At 35.2% G+C, this 16,224-nt stretch overlaps 1 protein-coding gene across 2 annotated transcripts in view; it reads left to right on the plus strand.

The window, feature by feature from the left end:
- Positions 1-16,224, plus strand: part of LOC122139429 (parathyroid hormone-related protein-like) — a 38,404-nt gene that overhangs the window by 9,466 nt on the left and 12,714 nt on the right. The window contains exon 1 of one of the 2 annotated variants that reach the window (XM_042736998.1): positions 8,623-8,884. The exons of the other annotated variant lie outside the window; for it this stretch is intronic. The gene's annotated coding sequence lies outside the window, so the exon portion shown is untranslated. Of the gene's footprint in view, positions 1-8,622; positions 8,885-16,224 lie in introns of those variants that run through there. 2 annotated transcript variants of the gene reach the window in all.

Here is a 16,224-nt window from a genome sequence, read left to right on the forward strand (position 1 = left end):
GGTACGCATGCGCAAATCGTCATCATGAAAGCCAAAACCGAAAGTTTGGGATTAATAATTTAGCACTATAAAGTCAATGTAGAAAGCAGCTCAGATCATTAGCTGAACTCCTATCGCTATATCTGACCTTTAAAACTGTGTTGAGATCTCTTCTGAGACTCACTGGGGTAATTTTCTCAGGAGAAACATCTCTTTCAACATCACTTTCTCTCTATTTAATCCTCGTTTCTGTTTATAGGCAACAAGTGAGAGATTTAGAAGGCCTCATTTGTGAATTTTCTTTCCTATGGGAAGCTTCATGCAAAATGTTTTAAAAGTGGGCCACACAGAGAGCATCTCATCACTGTGTTCTGGAACTAAACAGCATCATTCTGTTTTCCTCCCACGAAGCTCTGGAAAGCTCACAGCTACTCAGTGAAGAACAAGGCCTGTGACATTTTCAGCAAATGCATTATTAATCCTGCAGTTCTCCAGGATCAGTTAAAGTCATTTCTCGAATTGTACATTTTCTGAAGATAATATAAAAATTCTGCAAAAAAATGAGTTTATACTTAAAAAAAAGACAAATAATCTGCTAGTGGGGTCAGAAAAAAAAACTTCATTCAGAGGGAAAACAAGTTTGGCAGATTTTTTTTTTTTTTTCACAAAACAACTTAATATCTGATATCATTTTGGTTTTCAAGTTGAAAATCACTATTAAACCATCATACATTTATCATTCCACAAATAATGATGAGTGATTTTACATACATGTACTTACACAAGCTCAGTTTTGTGCATTGTTGCATTCAAGAAGAGCTATATTGGAGCAATTGTCTTTTTGTTTTTTACAGTGTCGTTTTTTTCTCTTCCAGTTCATCTATCATCCCAGAGCAACAGTTTAAAGAGAATGAGTTAAAGGCAATATTTTAATAACAGATTGCCTGAATAATAATAACACATCTGCCTTAATGTAAAGTGAATAACAACATTGCACTATTGAGTACTGTGTAAAGATTCCACTGGCGGCGAGCGTAGTGAGAGTGCAGCTTTATTTTAACAAGGTGAATCCAAACATCCAACCAAACAAAGAAAGACTTGACTTGGCATGAACAGACTTGACTTGGCATGAACAGACTTGACTTGGCATGAACAGACTTGACTTGAGCTGACTTGACTTGAGCAGACTTGACTTGAGCAGACTTGATTTGAGCAGACTTGACTTAAACAGACTTGGCATGAACAGACTTGACTTGAGCTAACTTGACTTGAGCAGACTCGACTTGAGCAGACTTGACTTGGCATGAACAGACTTGACTTGAGCAGACTTGACTTGAGCAGACTTGACTTGAACAGACTTGACTTGGCATGAACAGACTTGACTTGAGCAGACTTGACTTGAACAGACTTGACATGAGCAGACTTGACATGAACAGACTTGACATGAGCAGACTTGACTTGAACAGACTTGACTTGAGCAGACTCGACTTGAGCAGACTTGACTTGAACAGACTTGACTTGGCATGAACAGACTTGACTTGAGCAGACTTGGCATGAGCTGAATTGACTTGAGCAGACTTGACTTGAACAGACTTGACTCGGCATGAACAGACTTGACTTGGCATGAACAGACTTGACTTGAGCAGACTTGACTTGAGCAGACTTGGCATGAACAGACTTGATTTGGCATGAGCAGACTTGACTTGAACAGACTTGACTTGAACAGACTTGACTTGACTTGAACAGACTTGACTTGACTTGAACAGACTTGACTCATACAGACTTGACTTGACTTGAACAGACTTGACTTGAACAGACCTGACTTGAAAAGACTTGACTTGACTTGAACAGACTTGACTTGAGCAGACTTGACTTGAGCAGACTTGACTTGAACAGACTTGACTTGAGCAGACTTGGCATGAACAGACTTGACTTGGCATGAGCAGACTTGACTTGAACAGACTTGACTTGGCATGAGCAGACTTGACTTGAACAGACTTGACTTGAGCAGACTTGACTTGAACAGACTTGACTTGGCATGAGCAGACTTGACTTGAACAGACTTGACTCGGCATGAACAGACTTGACTTGGCATGAGCAGACTTGACTTGAGCAGACTTGACTTGAGCAGACTTGACTTGAACAGACTTGACATGAGCAGACTTGACTTGAACAGACTTGACTTGAACAGACTTGACTTGGCATGAGCAGACTTGACTTGAACAGACTTGACTTGGCATGGCATGAACAGACTTGGTATAAGCAAGAACTCACCAACAGAGGTACAGGGACAATACTTGACAAGAGACAATGGCAACATGAGGGCTTTATATTTATCAAACAAAAAGAGTCACCTGACAAAAACCAACCAATGAGAGACAAGACACACGACTAAGACAACCAATGAGAACATGACACATTGAACAAAGGAACCAATAGCAGGATAACATGAGGGCAAGGAATAACATGACTAGACAAGAACCATGAACAGGAAAAATAAATATTTTTGATAATAATAATAATTATTAATAATTTTCAAATTCCACACCCACATCTCATCATCCAATCAACAGCCTTTGCATAGAACCAATTGCCACCCTACATTGTTTTCTTTTTCGAGTGTAGTTCCCAACACCGAAAAAACATGTGCTTGCATGGTTATGTTTTAAGTTAAGTTTCTTGTTTAAGTTGAGCATCTTTCAGGGCTTGATATGAAAGGTTTGTTCACATCTCTAAACTTAGTAAACCTTCATAATGCATTTCAGTCCGTTTTGACCAATAAAAATGTCTAGAAAATACATAGTTTTTATTAAGGGAAAGAAACTTTGCAAGTGCTTTAAGACCCACAAAATACACCTTAGTTTTATTTAATTTTATTTAATTTAATTTTATTTTATTTTTCATATTTGTAGTTATTTTTTTAAGAGATATAACCATTTAAAATGTTTGGGTCATTTTGACCCGCCTATATATGGAGTACCAGTAGATGTCAAAAATACTTTTTGTAAAATGATCTATGAAGTCAAAAAACTTATATTATATATATTTAGCCTTTCCCCCATATCTCTCACATTGTTCATTGTTCATTGCAGCATGAATAATTTTTTTCATTTGAAAGTGTAAATTTATGCAAATTTTTTATTTATTTTTTTTACTTTTCAGGGTAATATTTATGTTGTTTTGTTACGAATAAATATGTTGCTTTCATAAATTTGGACCGTTTTTGTGCAATCATGAGTTTTAAATTCAAATGAATTTAATTAAATTCATTAATTCCATTTTTATTAATTGCATACAATGAAAACTATTAAAACTAGCTCTTCAGAGCCTCTTCAAGCGATATTTACAGTGTTTGTGAAATGTCATGTTTTTCTTGTGCTTTTTAACGCCGGCTCCCCGAACAAAGATGATTAAGATGCAGCACAGTTTTGTAAATCCAGCCCCATTATTCCACTCGCTCGACTCGGGACGGCCAAGATGTGTTTGGCCCATGGAGGAAGACGCCAGTCAGTGAGTTTTCCAGCACCCCACCAACAACCCCCCCCCCTCCTGCATCACTGGAGAATTGATGCTGACATGTTTTAAACAATGCACAATAAATACACTATTACATTAACCATGAGAGGAGCCAGAGACGAGCAATATGGAGAGAGAGAAAGTGTTGCTGAATGGCTGGCTCTACATGAGAAGCTCCGTCATGGATCGCTTTCCTGCCACACAGAGCAAATCAGTCACATCACGCGGCTATTAATAGCAAGAGTGAACAGCACAAATTAATTACAGACTTTGGGTCTTCCTTCGGCATCAGTGTATGCGTGTAAGACAGTTCCATGCATGGAGGTCAGACGAACACGCTAAACGCTCCAAGAGAAATGCTTCAGACTGTATCTGGGTCGAGTGGAAAGGACTGCAGATTCAGTAGGGATTTGCGTTTCTTGGAAGTGGCTGCAAACCATGAAATTTCAAAATAAGATTTGTTCCTGTACCTTTGGCTTCAAGAAGGGTTTTTCTACAGAAAAAATTAAAAGGGTAGTTCACAGAAAAATGAACATTCTGTCAATAGTTATATTCATCCTTATGCCATTCCAGGCCTGCGCGACTTTTTTAATGTGGAACACGAAAGATGTTCAGCAGAAACTTCATGCAGTGCATTTAAGTGTGCATGCTTTAAATAAGTTTGTACCATAAAATCTAGGTCTTTATTTGCTATAAATCTTTACATTTGTTGTAACTCATGCATCAAAATCACTGATTATATTAATATTTGGTGTCGTTAACATCATTGTTTTGTGTCTATACAAAGAAGGTCATTGGGGCCCAATGTTTGGACCCCATTGACTTTAATTGTTCTGTGTTTCCGAGAAGAAAGTTATACAGGATTGGATTGCTATGAGTAAATGATGAAATAATTATTTTTTGGATTAAATATCACTTTAACATGTGACAACCAGTGTTATTTTTGTACCACTGAGATACTATTATAGTTTTATTTATTTACTAATATAGTTATTGTTTTTATTTTGAATTTGAATGTTTTAGTAATTTTATTATATTGTCATGTCTATTATTATTTTTCTTTTAAATATGTCTATACGTCATGTCTATTATTATTTTTTTAAATATGTCTATATAGTTCTTAATTTTTATTTCAGTCAGTTTCAGCTATTTTTGTACAATAAGTTAAACAAAAAAAATAGAAATGTTTTATATATATATATATATATATATATATATATATATATATATATATATATATATATATATTATTTTTTTTTTTTTTTTTTTTTTTTTGGTAATGTTTATTTTATTTCAAGTAACAAAAACGTTTAACTCATTTAATATAGCCACAGCTTAACCCATCAAATACACTTTTAATGTCACTCTTTTTCCACTAGACTCTTATTTGTTTCTATTAAATACATCTAAAGTGACAACTTCCTCTTTGTAGTGGGCGAGAAGTAATCAGGAGCATCTTGGGCTAATTCAATTAGCACAGACTGGTCTTAATTACAGCCCTTCAAAGAGGCTTCTCATTGTAGTTCGCTAAAACGCATTCAATATCAGTCTATTTCAGCTCGGTCTCCACAACAAACTGAATGCACACATGTGGAAGCATTTTAACTGTACACTTCGGTTCTACGGTGCTGTAATAAAGCAGACAGTCTGTTAAATACGCAACATATTGCATCTTCTCTCAGCTATTTGCGATGCTTTGATGAGCAATATCTAAAGAAGTTAACTTAGCAGTTGTGAAAGAGTGTTTCTAATGGAGTCGGTCAAGTCAGTTAGCTTTAGTGTACAAATTTCTTCAAATTACACTGCCTTTCAAAAGTTTGGGATCAGTAAGATTTTTAATGGGTTTTTTTATGAAGATTCTTATCATTCGTCATATCATGCTGATTTATAGTCAATGTTGGAAATATTTGTGCTGCTTAATACTTTTTTGGAACCTGTGATACATTTTTTTTTTTTCAGGATGAATAAAAAGTTAAAAAAAAAACAGCATTTATTCAAAATAGTAACAACTTACATTGTTAGAAAACAATTCTGTCACTTATCAAAAAAAAACATACACAAATAAAACAATTAACCACAAACTTAAAAAAAAGACTGTATGTGTATATTGTTAGAAAAGATGTGTATTTTGAATAAATGCTGTTCTTTTTAGCTTTTTACACAAAAAAAAACCCAAAAAAAAAATCACAACATCCAAAAAAAAAATAATAATCACAACAACAGTTTCCAACGCTGATAATAAATCAGAATATTATTATGATTTCTGAAGATCATGTGACTCTGAAGACTGGAGTAATGATGCTGAAAATACAGCGATGCATCACAGAAATAAATTACATTTTAAAGTATATTAAAATAGAAAACCAGTGCTTTAAATTGTAATAATATTTCACAATATTACTGTTTTTTTCTGTATTTTTTATCAAATAAATGCGGTCTCGATGAGCAGAAGAATCTTCTTTAAAAAACATAAAAAATCTTACTGATCCAAAACTTTTGAACGGCTGTGTATCTTTCAGTTATTTTGTATATAATGTGTTTCTGGGGGAAAAAAATGAACAGTTCACCGCAAAATTAATATTCACGTCGTTCTAAACCTGCTTTGATTTTCTTTCTACTGTAAAACACAAAAGCAGATATTTTGATATTTTACAACGAAAGTCAATGGGGTCCAATGTTGTCTGTACCTTTAAATCTGTGAATATTTGTAGGTGTCTTGAGATTTGTCCGTCTGAGAATGCATCTGCTTGACTTTCTCATGCCAACCATGAGAAAAACAAACTCATTCACTTTCTCTGCGACTGTTTGATTATTAACGTAGCCATCGTTTCTGTTGGACCTGCGAGGAGAGGAACATGTGACGGAAGGCCCTGGACTGACCCCATAACATCCATCTTCTTTTTCATGCCTTCAAAGAGACGGATGTGTGCCTGGTATGAGTATAAAACACCTACCTTCTACAGAAACCACAGCCATTTACCTCCGAAGAGGAAAAAGGGCTCAGGAATTCGTCTGACCTCCGGGTCAAGATTGCTCTTAAGTGTTTCGTCTGGAAAGAAAGTGGAACGGCGCTGTACCTACACACATACAAAATCCCACCCTCACCGCCAGGTGGATGTATTTCCAGTCACATCCTGAGGAAGAAGCAGGTAAAAGTGGAGAAGAAAGTCATCAGAGTTTCAGATCAAAGCGAGGAGTGTTTGAGAGACGGACCACACAGCACCAGAAATCTCCTGATTCATGCGAGCTGTCTCGAGGGCCATGGCTGCTCCTTCAAGAGTCCAAATGTACTTGCTACTTTACTTTAGAGTCGTAAATATGTCATAGTATCAGTTTGGACAAACAGAGTCCTGTCCCAGAAACAGTTCACCCCAAAATCAACTACGATTTATGATGACCATGCCTGTCAAACTCCAAAAAGAACAAAAAAATAAATGCAATCCAACTTGTGCACAACGTTTCTAAATCCATACAGTAGCAGTGATGATTTAATTTGATTATCGATTGCAAGTTTTCAGAATTCACTTGCACTTTTGAAAACCCAGATTTGCCTCTAGATTGCCTCTAAGTTTTACCAGGTTTGAAGTCAATGTCAAATGCCATTTGTCTCGTCACTTATTATAACTAGTTTTTTTCGTGTGAATGATTCCCTTTAGATCTGAAAACACTGTGAATGAAAAAGACTTGGAAATGGATAGTTCACCCAAACATGAGTCATTATCTACTCACCATCATGTTGTTCCAAACCCGTATGAGTTTCTTTCTTCTGTTAAACACAAAAGAAGATATTCTGAAGGATATTTGCCGGTAGCCATTGACTTCCATAGTATTTCTTTCCATACTATGAAAGTCACTGTTTGGCACCCAACATTCTTTAAAATACCTTCTTCTGTGTTTAACAGGAGAAAGAAACTCATACAGGTCTGGAACAACTTGAGGGTGAGTAAATGATGCCAATTTTCATTTTTGGGTGAACTATCCCGTTAATAGGAACACATATATTCCTTGTTAGTTCATGTTAGCTCAGGTCCATTAAATAATATTAACAGATTCGACTTTAGAAGAGTTTTTCATTGTTAGTTCATGTTAACTAGTGCAGTTATTGCATTTCATTATTGGCATGTGCCATTATTTTTGACCCTATCAGACCCAACTTACGCCCTTATAAACAAATCAAACTCTTCTCCATTGCATGCTTTATGGGCAGGACGAACTGCAACCTTAACTAGACTTCATGCAGATCAAAATACTGGTTATGCAAAGCTATAAAGACCCCTAACCCACGAGTAAGCAAACACTTGGTATCAACACTCATGAACTAACACACAGATAATCTTCATTTCAGTCTGGACTCGGTGCAGACAGACTATGTCCAGACCCTAATACTGTAATCGTCTGGTGTTTTTAGTGTGTTGTGGTGCCCTTCCCAGTCAGCGAGGGAACACTAGCAGGTCATATACACACGCTGCGGGCCAGCAGCACAGTAAAGCCCAAACCACCAGCAGCGTCCGCAACTAAACATAGCACAGCCTCAGCTCAGACGAGCTCGCTCGCTCTCTCTCAGATTAGCTGTGACGCTAAACACACAGCAGTGGGCTGAAAAATTGACCGCCGCGCTGAGTTTGGAGCGCGTTCACACACTCACATGCATTCCTCCACACGAGGGCCCGACTTAATTATCACGGCACGCTGTTTAACGCCACATCAGAGAGACAATGCCGCCTCCTCGGCTGTTTTCACATTTGGCTTTTAAATGATAATATTACTGTTCCTGAGAAAAGTTTAAGCTAGTGAAATAACAGTGTTGGGTATCGCCGTGTGCACCGGTGACGTGACGGGGCAAGTTTTCTGGGAAAGTATGTGCTCGTGTGTGTGATTTTTTTATTTTTATTTTTTCCAACCGGTGTGAATCACACAAAAAAAATACTGTGAAAAAGGAATAACCTGTGATTTTCTCGATTTAAAAAAAGGCACAAAAGTTACTTTGGCATACAGTTGGATATAAAACCCCACAACCCACACTTTATATGTGTGTGTGTGTGTGTGTGTGTGTGTGTGTGTGTGTGTGTGTGTGTGTGTGTGTTGAGGCATTGTCTAATTTCATATGGAGCATGTCTTGTGTGTGTGAGGCGGTAATGTTGACTACTCAGTGATGTCAGAAGCAGCCCTGAACCTCGTGTATATATATATTTTGAACGTTCAAGTGCTTCAGAAGGAGCTCCGCGAGTCCAGACAGCTTCAGACTTGAGTCTCAGCATCTCTTTCACCTGCCGTCGGGACAAACTCAAGCCTGTTTTCAGGACAATAAACCCAAAGATTTTGAGCAGCGGAAGAAATATCCTTATGGATTGTTAAGGAAGCGTTGTGGACTGCCGTCTGGATCACTATAGTGAGTATTTTTCTCTTTTAATGCAGTCTGTTTGTGAAACATTGGTGTTTTGGTTTCTTTTAGTTGGTATAGTTAAAGCATTGTCTGTTTCTCCAAACAGATGTCTTATTTCTAAGATGTTCTCATTCTTAGCTCAATAAAGGTGTAGTTCTCACACTTTATCTGCTTCACATGATAGTTTTTTAATTAATTACTGAATCAAATCCACATAGAAGTCATCACATAAGGAAGCACTAACTTTAGTAATAAAACTCAACCTTTTCACTTTACTGACTGCAGTTTGGTCTCGTTTAAGTATCAACTTAGTCTCAGTTGTTAGAAGAAATAAAAACAGACAATAGTTCATTTACCAACAAGTTATTTTAGGATCACTTCAAGCAGCAATAACACATTTCACTTTGTACACATGCAGTTTGGTCTCAGTTGATTCAGAGAAATAAATACAGACACAAATTTTTGTTAGAAATAACAACAGACTCAAATGAGTCAATAGTTTATTCACCAACAAGTCATTTTTGGATCACAATAAAGGTAGCAATAACTCCTTAATATAATGGCACAGTTAACTTTTTGCACTACAGTTTGTTCTCAATTAAGCATCAGCTTGGTCTCAGTGGATTTTTTGCATTATGAGAAATAAAAACAGACACAAATGAGTCAGTAATTATGCAGTCCGTAGTCATACAGTAAAAATACAGAGCTTTAAAACACACTCTGTGAGCAAAAGGTAGCAAATTGCACTTTTTGCACAGTTTAGTTTCATTTAAGTATAAACTTGGTCTCCGTTGATTTATTTTATAGGAGAAATAAAGACAGACACATGAGTCAGTAGTTTTCATACAGTTGTACAACGTGGATCATTGGCTCTGTGTGGAGTTTAATGAGAAATGTTTGAGGTCATGTTTAAATCTCTGACTTTAGGCAGTATTTACTGCAGATTTAGCTTTATTTACACTTCAGACTCGACTCGTCTGTTATTGTGATCAAGTGTCTTCATTAAAGTATCAGAGCAGCGTCTCTCCGGCTCTGAGCTTTAATTCAGGATAATCTCCAGAATCAAACTCCACTTATATTTATTACATGGGGAAAAAAAATGCTTTAATGTGACAAAATGAGTTTTTAAATGTATTCAAAATCATTTTAGGATCACATCAGGTACAAATAACTTTCACCTTTTCACATTTTGCACCGCAGTTTGGTCTCGTTGATTAGTGTTGGGTCCGAGTCGAGTCCTAGTTGTTAATTTAATTTTGTTATATTTTATATTACACATTACACGGATTCATCTGTAGTCTGAAAAATGTATGCATTCGAAATCTCCAAGTCCCCAACTCTACATTTAAGTATCAACTTTGTCTCCTTTCATTTATTTTGTTTCGAAGAATAAAAACAGACACAGTCAACAGTTGTCATATAGAGTATGTAGCTTTAAAACATGGATCATTTGGTCTTTGTAGAGTTGAATGAGAAAAGTGTGAGAGCATATTCCTAATGAAGTTCAGTGAAAGCTTCTCTCCGGACCGTGCGCCAGTCTACGGCTCGGAAAATATGCTGTTGTTGTGTGTTTGAGATGGGTTGCGATAGAGATGACAGTAAATCCTCACTCTCAGATCAGATTGGATCTTAATGAGTCATAGAGCTCTCGGAGCCTTCATGTGCTGCAGAAATCTTTAAATGGTTTATTGCAACACTGAGGTTCAATGGAGAACACATTTCAGGCCTTTCTACATTAGTTCATTTAGTAAAGTCCTGATTCTTAGATGCATCTCCTCTTGTGCTTCACAGGAGATCTTAAACTTTGTCCAGGTTTACCATGATTTGACATCAAAAGTCAAATTGATACTCTTCCTCTACATCAATATATCTATATCAAATCTATATCAATATATCTATATAAACCAGAACAGAACATTAAGTTTCTTGTAATCAAATCATAAAAATGTCAAATTGAAGTAATTTTAAAATAGCAACAACCAAAATAAAAACATACTAAAAAAGATGAGATTTTTAGTTTACCTGCATGTCATGTGACCTTTAACCAATGTAAAATCTGTCTTCTAGGATTCAGTCACAGACTTTCTGTTTAGACAGAAACTGCAGATATAGCTTTATATACTATTATCATCTGGACTCGTCTGTCATTTGCATTCATATTCAGATCAAGCATCTTCATTAAAGTATCAGAGCAGCGTCTCTCCGGCTCTGAGCTTTAATTCACTATCATCTCAAGAAACAAACTCTGCATGAAAAAAACATGCATTAATGTGACAAAAAGGTTTTTCAGATTGACATTCTGTTCTGTGCGAGTCTGAATCGTAAAGTAAATGGTGTGATATAATACTTTATGACTCCTGGAGAGAACTGAGCGAAGTCCACAGAAAAGCAGCCAAGATGCTTCATGCTGCCGAATGTGATTTTATTCTGGGACCAGAAACGACGGGGGGATATTTTCTGGTTTAACTCATCCCACACCAGCTTGATCGGTCTGAAACTTAAAGGAACAGTTCACTTAAAATAGTTCAGCCATCACATTGTTCCAAACATGTATTCATTCCTTTCATCTGCTGAACACGAAAGAAGATATTTTGAAGAATGTTGGCTGACGGTAGCCATTGACTTCCATAGTATGGAAACAAATACTATAGAAGTCAATGGCTGCCGTCAAGCCATATTCTTCTTTCGTGTTCAGCAGAAGAAAGGTTTGAAACAGGTGGAGGGTGAGTAAATAATGACAGAATTTAAATTTTTGGTGAACTGTCCCTTTAAGACAAGCAGCTATGAGAGCCGTGCATTATATTACAATAATGTGATGCAAAGATGCCAGTTATTAGTTCATAATAAGATACATTCAGACAGAAAATGGGGTGAATTTTGCATTTATGTGGACTTAAACATCTGGAAACATTTTCGTGGGCAGATTCTGTGAAGTCTGAAAATGTAAATGTCAATAGTGTTCTCGTTGCACAGAAAATACTGAATCTGATACAGTCGTGCTAATAAAACGTCCTTGGATTAGTAGAGAGATTAGACGATGAGAGAGAGAGAGAGAGAGAGAGAGAGAGAGAGAGAGAGAGAGAGAGAGACAGGGGAAAAAAGCGGTAAGATTAAAAGTGAACATTTGTTTTGTGTATGCCGCTCGCTGCCAAAAGCCAGTAATTTTGGATGAATCTAAAACAGCTTTCCTGGCGCTGTCCCCACTTCACGCCTCCTGCCAGGAAAGACTTTTTTCACCTGTTTATATGCAGGTAAAGTATACTCTAGTCTACAGAGTGCCCCCGAATGAGGTCTTTTTTTCCAACTCAACACGAAAGCCTTATATAAGTGTGTGAGTGTGTGTGTGTGTGTGTGTGTGTGTGTTTTTTTGTGTGTGTCGGTGGACCACAGGGGCTGAAACAGGTACACAAGACCTGTGTGACTGCATGTAAAGAGCGACTTAACATGCCTGTAAGATGTGAGAGTCTGCGCGCGCATGAGGTGTGTGACGTCACCGGCAGCCAGTGACACACGCGCATCTCAGCTGACAGTAATTGAGTTTTGTAAACTGGACGACTGTTATATTTTGAGCATCAAAGAGAAAAACTGCCTTGAGCTAAATGACGTGAGAAGTTCGTTTGCCAGCGTTAGTAAACACAAACATATTTGTACACAGCGTTTTTTTGACAAAACACATCTGAAGCAAATTAAAACTCCAGTTATTAGTTTGTAAGAAACACCTACATAACATTTAGTAAAGTCTCTTTGCATCCTGCAGTAATCTGATGTATTTCTGAGCGAACGTCTTTTTGAGAAATAAAACAAGTAGGGCAGGACTTGAGCTCATCTGTTGAGAATTGATTGGCTCGTGAAAATGGGCGTGGTCAAAGAGGCGGGGACTGATGACATCAGCGTTTCAGAGGCGGAGCATGTTTTATAAATTATTCTGAAGACAAACTTTTTATATATATTGTGGACTGATGAATCATTCAGATGTATTAAGAAAGTAAACAGAGTGGGTTTTGATTTCATGTTGAGCCGAGAATCAGCCAGTGAGTGATGCTCACCATAACAGACAGTAATTTTGTTATTTTGTAAACAGGTTGAGCTTTAAATTATTCCACAGACCTTGAAAGAGGAAATCTCCTCGCTGCCTCCGGCTAAATGATGTAAGGTGTTCTGTCAAAAATCTGATATGTGTGCAGAAAGCATTCATAAACACATGATGCACTGTGACTGAGACTTTTTTAAAACCATGTTAAGCAAACAAACATAATTTGTATTTTCTTATAAATGCGTGAAGTCAACATTAAAGTTCAATCCCTCTTTTTTTCCAACCACTCATACAGAGACAATTTTCATCATCCTATCTCCATTACCCTCTTGGGTAAAACCTGCTCTGCATTTCTTCTTGTATCCTAATTCATTGAGAAATGTGTTTATTGTATACAAAAATATTTGAATCACAATCCAGCCTTCCAGAGAGCCGCATGATAATAAAGTGCTGCAGAGATGACTTATATTTAGGTGAAAACTTGAAAACGAGTTGCACTCTAGCACTTCCAGATCCCTCAGTTTTTTTGTTTTTTTTGGAACGGATTTAAATTCCTGAAATAAGCTCAAAATATTTTCACTTTTCATTCTACAACATAAATTTCATCAGTAATACCCCGCCGCATATTTTCAAGCTTTTTGTTGGTCTTGAAAAAGGTGGTTGCTATCAAGTGACTAAACGAGACTATTGACCCATCTTATAAAAATATGCCAGATGAACGTTTTTCTAGCATTTAAATTTAGTTATAAAAACGTGATTTCTGAGTGTTCTCTGAACATTTAAAACATCCAGTTTCTTGGTTATTACGCATGTTACGCGAACATTCCATTCTGTTCAAACATTATTGAAATGTTACTTTTAAATGTTCTCTGAACATTCCGAAACTAGTTACATTTAAAAAAAAAATGTTACATGAGCTAAAATGTTTCAGAAAAGCGTTCCTGTTTTTTATGCTAATGTATTGAGAACATTACTAAAGACCAGATAACTTTGAACAAACGTTTTATTAACATTACTGGAAGAACACAGCCTCGTTGTGTTTATAATCACACTCTTGCAAACCATTCCAACTCAGACTTTCAAGGAAAATGTTTATGAATTAAGACTAAAAGAGTTAATGGTGGTGATGTTGAAGTCATGTGACCTAGTCCTACATTTAGCTGTTGGCCTACAAAACTATGTGCATCATTGCAGCGCTCTTTGTGTTGAGCGAACTAATGGTTCATCAGCTTGATTCAGTTAATGAGATGATGAGGAATCAGAGCAGCTACAGGATAAGAGAGAGACAGAGACGAGATGAGTAACATGCCAAACACATCAGCTGGGAGGAATTCCTTGAATTCTCTGCGTGAGTCTGTGGGCGGGACAAACACTAATGTAAAAGACAGCTGTGAAAATCAATTAATCTGCAGAGAAGCTGTAATGAGTCACCCTTCTGGGAAAGAGGACGTCCGATGAGTGCAGATGGACATTTGAATTAATGCCTAAAATCAGCAGCGTCCACAGACGAAAATAGCACGCCAGTTAACTTAGAGTCATATTAATAAATACAGTTAATCATTTTAAACTAACAATCATTTGCAATCACCATAAACTCAAATAATAAACGTCTTAAGACTTCAAAAATTCAAATGACAAAAACAAACGAAAGAACGTTCACAGTTTGTGGTAGACGTGGGAGAACTAATGGCATTTGGTGTCAAATTTTTGATGTAATGCGTCTTGATATGCAACGTGTGAAAAATCACACATGAATCAGTGTTATTTGACTTTTTAAAAAAAATTTTTTTATTAAATTCTATTAAAATATATTTATATAACTTTAATTTCACTTAAAGTTTTAATAAAAATTTTTAATAATTTTGTTGTGTTTTTGTCATTTCTAGTTTTGTTTGCATATGCCTATATAGTATTTATTCATTTTTATTTATTGGTTTTAGATTATTTTAGTTTTTTAGTACTTCAAAAATGAGAAATGAGAAAATAAAATATTTGTTTATTTATTTTAGAGTTTTTATATCACATTATATTATATTTATATTTAAAACATTATTTTTTTATTATTTTATTATTAACAATAATAATAATGTCATTTGAGATTATTAGTTTAAGATTATTTTAGTTTTTTAGTATTTCAAATTAAATTAAATAAAAACGAGAAATGAGAAAATAAAATATTTATTTATTTTAGAGTTTTTTTATTCAGTTTATTTGATTTTTATTTTTAACATGTTGTTTCATTTATTTATTTTTTATGGTTTTAGTTTTAACAATAATAATGGCATTTGAGATTATTAGTTTAAGATTATTTTAGTTTTTTTAGTACTTCAAATTAAATTCAATAAAAATGAGAAATGAGAAAATAAAATATTTATTTATTTTAGAGTTTTTTTATTCAGTTTATTTGATTTTTATTTTTAACATATTGTTTCATTTATTTATTTTCTATGGTTTTAGTTTTCACAATAATAATGTCATTTGAGATTATTAGTTTAAGATTATTTTAGTTTTTTAGTATTTCAAATTAAATTAAATAAAAACGAGAAATGAGAAAATAAAATATTTATTTATTTTATAGTTTTTTAATTCAGTTTATTTGATTTTTATTTTTAACATATTGTTTCATTTATTTATTTTCTATGGTTTTAGTTTTCACAATAATAATGTCATTTGAGATTATTAGTTTTAGATTATTTTAGTTTTTTAGTACTTCAAATTAAATTAAATAAAAATGAGAAATGAGAAAATAAATTTTTTTTTTTTTTTTTTTTAATTCAGTTTATTTGATTTTGATTTTTAACATATTATTTTATTTTAAGTTTTTTTATGGTTTTAGTTTTAACAATAATAATAGCATTTGAGAGTGTTAGAGGAAGTCCATATTTATCGATCTATGAGTTTTTATTAAATGTATGGAAAATATACCAATCCTGCAGCAGAACTCAATTCAGCTGGATTATTGCTGCTTCTTAATGAGTTTATCATATTAGACGTAATTAAACTAGGAAGAAAGACTGACAGCAGGCAGTTGACGATAGCCAAAAAAGGTACGTCGCCATTGACATCCATACAGTCCAAAAGTTTGGATACCAACATTCTTCAAAATATCATCTTTTGTGTTCAGCCGAAATAAGAAGCTCATACAGGTTTGAAACAAATTGAGGGTGAGTTATTATTTTTGGGTGAACTATCCCTTTAAGTGTAGTGGTCTTCCTCAGCTAACCTGTAAACGTGAGAACTCTGAATGGAAAATTCAGTGAAGAAGTCAAGATGTCACAAATATAAAGGAAAGTTTCATGCAAAAAAAAAAAAA

The sequence above is a fragment of the Cyprinus carpio genome, chromosome A4 (genome assembly GCF_018340385.1).
Source record: "Cyprinus carpio isolate SPL01 chromosome A4, ASM1834038v1, whole genome shotgun sequence".
Lineage (NCBI taxonomy): Eukaryota > Metazoa > Chordata > Actinopteri > Cypriniformes > Cyprinidae > Cyprinus > Cyprinus carpio.